Below are 6651 nucleotides of genomic sequence, written 5' to 3'. Positions count from 1 at the left end.
TTTGAAAGTTTCCTTTTACAGTTAGGATGAAAACCAAGGACAATGCCATATGGAACCCTCTTGAGGGCAGCGAGAAAGAGGCGCAACAACTATTCTTAAAGAGTCTGTGAACTTGGGTAGGAAAAAATGGCATCTTTATTTCAATATGATTGGTTTCCTTTGTCATTCTATGTATTTTATTTTATGCATTTAAAAACATTATTCTGAGGAGTTCATAGGCTTCATCAGATTGCCGGAAAGTCCATGAAGCAAAAAAGGTTAAGAAGCCTTGCTCAAGAAACTCCCTAGATTGTCAAGGGTAAAATATATTATCTAAGAGTGAAGCCAGAAATATTGCAGGTATGACCTAACCACAACAGACTCCAATAGAATGGTCACCTTCCTGGTCCAGGACACTCCAACTCCCTTAATGCAGTTTAAGATTCCATTAGTTTCCTTGACTCCGAGTGAGCTTACAGTTCGTTAAGAACCCTGAACCTTTTCTACTCAAATTGCACTCTAGCCATACCTTCTGCCATCTCACGTGTGAAGCTGATTTTTTGAACATGTGGATAATTTTGTCCATATGTTTACATTACTTATTTTCCTTTTATATTAATATTGAGTTCATCTTGTTACGCTATTGCCAGTGTTCTAGTCTGTCAAAATATCATCGCTTTCTGACTTTGTCATCCAGTGAACTAGTTATTATGCCTCCTAGCATTTCGTCACTTGCAAATTTGATAAGGAAGTCAGCTATGCCTGTATTCTAAGTCATTAGTGAAACATCAAAGAATCCGGAGCCCACCACAGGTCCTGGGGCTTTCAACTAGAGAAAGGAATTCTGGATCTTTTTTTGTATCATAGATCTCTTCAGAAGTCTGGTGAAACCTGTGGACCCTTTCTTCAAATAATGTTTTTAATGGAAAAAAAATAAACACAAAGATAACAAAGGAAATAAATTATGTTGAAATACCATTTTCCGAATAGTAAACAACCACCACCACCGTTCTTATGAATCTCAGCTTAAGAACTCCTATGCTAGAGACTTCCTTTCATGTTGACATTGAACTATTAATGACTAGTTTGGGGATCTGGATATTCAATCAGTTCCAAATCCATCTAATTGAATCATGGTCCTGCCTATTCTTGATATGCTTTAATAAAGTCTAGGTAAATTTTAACAATACTTCCATGATCAGCAAGTCTAGTCACTACAATGTAAAAGGATATGAGATTGATCTGACATAGCCTGCTTTCAATGAAATCATATTGACTCTATGGATTCCACTTTCTTTTATAGATGTACACTAACCATCCCTTAAGTAATATATGAAGACTGAAAAAATGTCACCTAGCAACAATCCCTTAAAAAGTCACCTGATATTTGAGAAACTCTCTAGATTAACACCTACCCAAAATCATAATTCACAGCAAACCCTCCTCTTTGTTGACCTTCCTTTTTCCCCCAGTAGAGAAGAAAGAAAGAGAGAGGAAGAGAAAGAAAGAAAGAGAGGAATGGAGAGAGAGCCACACACAGACAGACAGACATGCTACCTTTTCACAGCTCATTCTGAGCTTTAGGACTCTCAAGAGTATTCTTACCAGATCATGCCCCATTACTGGATTCATCTTCTTATCTCTTTCTTACACCTTCTATGAATATCTTTTTAATTTTTAAGTTAGTTGATGAGTTACACACACATCCATAATGGTCTTTTTAGATAACTCCATCTTTTCCTCTTCATCTAAACTATTTTTTCATAGTTCAGCTAGATAGTACAATGGATAGAACACCAGACATGGAATTAGGAAGACCCAAGTTCAAATCCAGTCTCACTACTAGCTTTGTGATCCTGGGCAAGTTACACAACCTCTGTCTGTTTCAATTTCCTCATCCGTGAAATGGGCATAATGATAACCAACGGTTGTGAGAATTGAGAGATAATATTTATAAAGTACTTTGCAGATGTTAAATAAATGCTAGCCATTATCTTTATTATTATCATGTTCAGAGTTTTATTCTTTTTTTATTTTAAATTTATTTATTTAACTTTTAACATTCATTTTATTTTTTTTTCAAAAATTGATGGAAAGATTTATTTATTTTTTAAAATTTATTTATTTAACTTTTAACATTCATTTTCATACAATTTTGGGTTAACATTCATTTTCACAAAATCTTGGGTTCCAACTTTTGTCCCCATTCCTCCCCTCCCCCCCCCAAAATGCCAAGCATTCTAATTACCCCTATCACCAATCTGCTCTCTCTTCTAACTACCCTCCCTTCCCTTGTCCCCATCTTCTCTTTTGTCCTCTAGGGCCAGATAACTTTCTATACCCCATTACCTGTATTTCTTATTTCCTAGTAGCATTGCTTTTCAATTTAAAATTCATTTGATTAGATCAAAGCTCAGAACTTCTGGAAATCTATTCTTGCAAGCACTTATTAGATATAATTTTATCCCTGGTCATTCCTGAAACAATGCTTGACAGTTGTTCCTAAAACTTTGCCTTCCAACTTCTCTTCATCCCTCCCTCCCCACCCATTCCCTTTGGGAAGGCAAGCAATTCAATATAGGCCATATCTGTGTAGTTTTGCAAATGATTTCCATAATAGTCATGTTGTGTAAGACTAACTATATTTCCCTCCATCCTATCCTGTCCCCCATTGCTTCTATTCTCTCTTTAGATCCTGTCCCTTCCCAAGAGTGTTGACTTCAAATTGTCTTTCAATGAAATTAAGTGGTGAGAGAGAAAAATATTGGGAGGAGAAAGGGAGTAATGCAATGGGGCAAATTATCTCTCATAAAAGAGGCAAGCAAAAGACTTTTCAGTGGAGCGAAAAAGAGGGGAGGTGAGAGAAAAACATGAAGCTTACTCTCATCGCATTCGACTAAAGGAAGGAATAAAATGCACACTCATTTTGTTATGAAAACCTACCTTACAATACAGGAAAGTGGGGGAGAAGGGGATAAGCAGGGTGGGAGGGATGATGGAAGGGAGGGCAGTGGGAGGGGGGAGCAATTTAAAGTCAAAGAGACAGACTGCCCTTTTAGAATTTTTGTTCATGAAATCCTGTTCATCCTTAATATGACTTCTTTGGAATATGCTCTTCCTCAAATCTAAGGTACATAGTCAAACTATGCCCTTATGTATTACAAATCCTAAAACAGAATGGCCAATTCTAAACAGTATGTCCATCAATTCTACTCTAGCAGCCAATTCTTTCTTGTTTATTTGAATCACATCTATAATACACTTTTCTTTTGTTGGTGCCTCCACCCTTTGAAGGATGAAATTATCATCAAAACCAGTCAAGAAATCATTAGCTGCTCTGCTGTTGGGAGAAAGAGTGCTCAAGCAGATGTCTGGGTAATTGAATTTTCCATTGCTAAAATAATAATAATAATAATAATAATAATAATGATAATGATAATGGTAATAATGTTTCTGTGCCAAATTTGCAGTCTATTTCTTAAATTTCTCATTTTTCTCTTTTTCTGTCCAGATGATCTGTAGAATATTCTAGTGGCAATATAACTTCTGTTTCTGCCTTCATGATTTCTGTAATCTTCACCCAAATGCCCTCTACCATACTTAGCCTCTCTGATTCCTGGAATTCATTACATAGATGTATCTTCTAAATATGTAACCCTATACTACCTGCCATTACAAGCTTCTTTTTACTTGCTATATTATTAAAAATAAGACATATACTTCCAGATTAAAATTTCATTCATGGGAGTCCTGTCAACAAATCTCTCTCAGGTCAAATTTGCCTCCGCAGCAGGAATTCAAATTCAGCTTGCTTGTTACCCATACTTTGTACGTTTTGACTTACTGAGTGTCTCTACTGCTACACTGTAGCCACTCTTTACCATTGATAATAGTTTTTCAGGTATTCATAGAGAGTTTCTTCTTTGCTTTTCAATTTAAAATTCATTTGATTAGATCAAAGCTCAGAACTTCTGGAAATCTATTCTTGCAAGCACTTATTAGATATAATTTTATCCCTGGTCATTCCTGAATCTTAAGCAGTGATTCAGAAATCCAAATCCCATTATCATATACCATCTTCTTCATCAGCTGTTTACTTCCCAATTCTGCCTCTCTTCTGAAGCCATTACCTTTGACTCGTCCCACTGAAGAAAGCAAATTTTATACTCCTTCAGTCTTCTATTTCCTGCCCAAGATATTGCAGGATTGCAGTACAGTTTTGTAGTCTCCTCATAGTACCCTTTGTGCCCATATAAACTGTCAGAGATGGTTTGATAAGACTTAGGAAGCTCTCTATCATATCTTGGATTCATGTCCTAGGAATACAATAGACATCTGTATTATTGTTTCCAGGTCAGCAAATAGCCTCACTAATAACCATCACAAGGACTCAGCCACCAGTACCGCTCTTCTTGTCCTCTGATCCTAAGTGCATGACATGAAAACACTCACAGATCTACCACATTATTCCTTGAGGAATAAGAGCTGTCTCCTCTTCTGACTGTCCAATGCTCCCCTCTTCAGGAAAACCTGATGTTTGTTCTTAACCCTGTATGTTCAATAGCTTTTATTTTTTCAGTTTTGCTTCTACATGGTATTTTTCTACCCTTGAAGCTCCTGACATTTCACATAGGGACAGAGGCAGGGATAGGCACTACACTGATGGCTACATTACTGTAAGGAACATGGAAATTCCCTCTAGCCGTTCAGGTCAACCCTGAGGGATTGGGGGTTGTCTTCCTAATGTTATAGCTCATGATCTCCCAATGACACACTTAACTTCATGATTATCAGTTGATATCAATTGTTTAGTCAGGATGTAATTAACATTTAGAAAAGGATATTTATTTTAGAAAAGGATATTTATTATACTAGCATAGTTAGTAAAAAAAAAAAATTACTTCCCCTTCCCCCCACCACATTTGTGATATACTATTTCACCAATACATACAGAATCTAGGGGAAGGTGAGCTCAAGTTTCCAAACTGCATTTGGCAAAGTGGTATCAAAGCTGTAGAAGTTCTTTACTGGACTTCTTGAGATGTTCGTCTTAGGTATAGTGTAGGCAAGGGTGAGCAATCTGTGGCTTCCAGGCCACATGTGACCCTCTAGGTCCTTAAGTGCAGCCCTCTGATTGAATCCAAATTTCACAGAACAAATCCCCTTAATAAAAGAATTCATTCTGTAAAACTTGGACTCAGTCAAAAGGCAACACCCAAGAACCTATAAGACCACATGTGATCTCTCCCCCACCTCCTGGGCTCTTTATAGAGCCTTGAGTCTGCATCCAGTCGGCTCTTAACTCCCTATGTAAATACTGCCTTTATCTGTTCCTGGGACATTGCTAGGATGCTAATGCAAAGGTGGGAAGTCTCAGATCTTTTGAATCTGATGTGGTCCACCTCCTTCTCAGGGGTTTGGCTTGCTAGAATTGCTCACTGAAAATGTAGCACCTGAGTCTAGCTAACTCAATGGATTTATACACACACACATACACATATATGTATGTACATATATACATACATATATACTGTATATATGTATATGTGTATAAATGTATATATTTATGTATATAGATAGATATGTGTATGTGATTATATAGGATCTGTATCACATCCACATTCTTTCTTGTATGGCATGAGGGAAGCAAGTGAAAAGATAATGCTTGGGCCTTTCTTACATGTTTTGTGATTCTCTCCATTCCAGTTAGGAAACAGCTAGGTGGTTCAGTGGATAAAGGACTGGACTTGGAGTCAGGAAGACCTGAGTTCAAATCCAACTTCAAACACTTATTAGTCATATGACGTCACTTTCACCCTGTTTGCCTTAGTTTCCTTATTTGTTAAAAAAAGACAAACCACTCCAGTATCTTTGCCAAGAACATCCCAAATGGCATCACAAAGAATCAGATGCAATTACAATGTCTTAACAACCGCAACAAGAAGAAACTCAATAATGTCTCAGACTAAGTGACAAGTGTTACAAATAGGATTTGAGAGTCTACTAGCAATATTGCTTAACAAATACAGACATTCTTATAATAGAAAAGAATCCACCAGATCAATAAAGCTGCATCAATATGAAATGGTATTTAGACAGTTTTACCTTTGCAAATTATATCAGACTGTTATCAGATGCCATTTTTTATGGTGCAGATGGTGGTTGTTAGCAAGAGGGAAAGAGTTGCATGAATGTTGGAAGCAATCTAGAACAATCTCATCCTTGAAGCAGGAATCCCTTTGCATCCCTGAGAAGTGGTTTTCCAGCCTTTGCTTAAACACAGAGAGCTCATTACCTCACAAGGCAGCCCAAATCATTCTTAGAGACTAATTGCTGAGCCCAAACCTGCCTCATGGTAATGTTCAGTCATGGACTATATATTTCTCTTTCTCATGTACTTGAAATACTTGAAAGTAGTATTATATATTATAGACCCCTAAAAATCTTTAAGGCTTTAAAACATTCTCATTTCAAGAATCCTGGGATTCTTCATGTGATATGATGGAAGTAATCTAAGGCTCTATCTCATGTAGTTAAAGATAGTTTTTCTTTAAAAATAATTGAAACTGTCCTTGAGATTTAAATTGACTCAGGGGATGAAAGTGCATAGGTTTTGGCATAGATTTTTTTATTATCTGAATACAAAAGGCCATGAGGAACATGATCTCTGAA

This window comes from Notamacropus eugenii, chromosome 6 (genome assembly GCF_028372415.1).
Source record: "Notamacropus eugenii isolate mMacEug1 chromosome 6, mMacEug1.pri_v2, whole genome shotgun sequence".
In the NCBI taxonomy this organism is placed as follows: Eukaryota; Metazoa; Chordata; class Mammalia; order Diprotodontia; family Macropodidae; genus Notamacropus; species Notamacropus eugenii.
The sequence above is the reverse complement of the archived record's forward strand: the minus strand, read 5'-3'. Positions refer to the sequence as shown.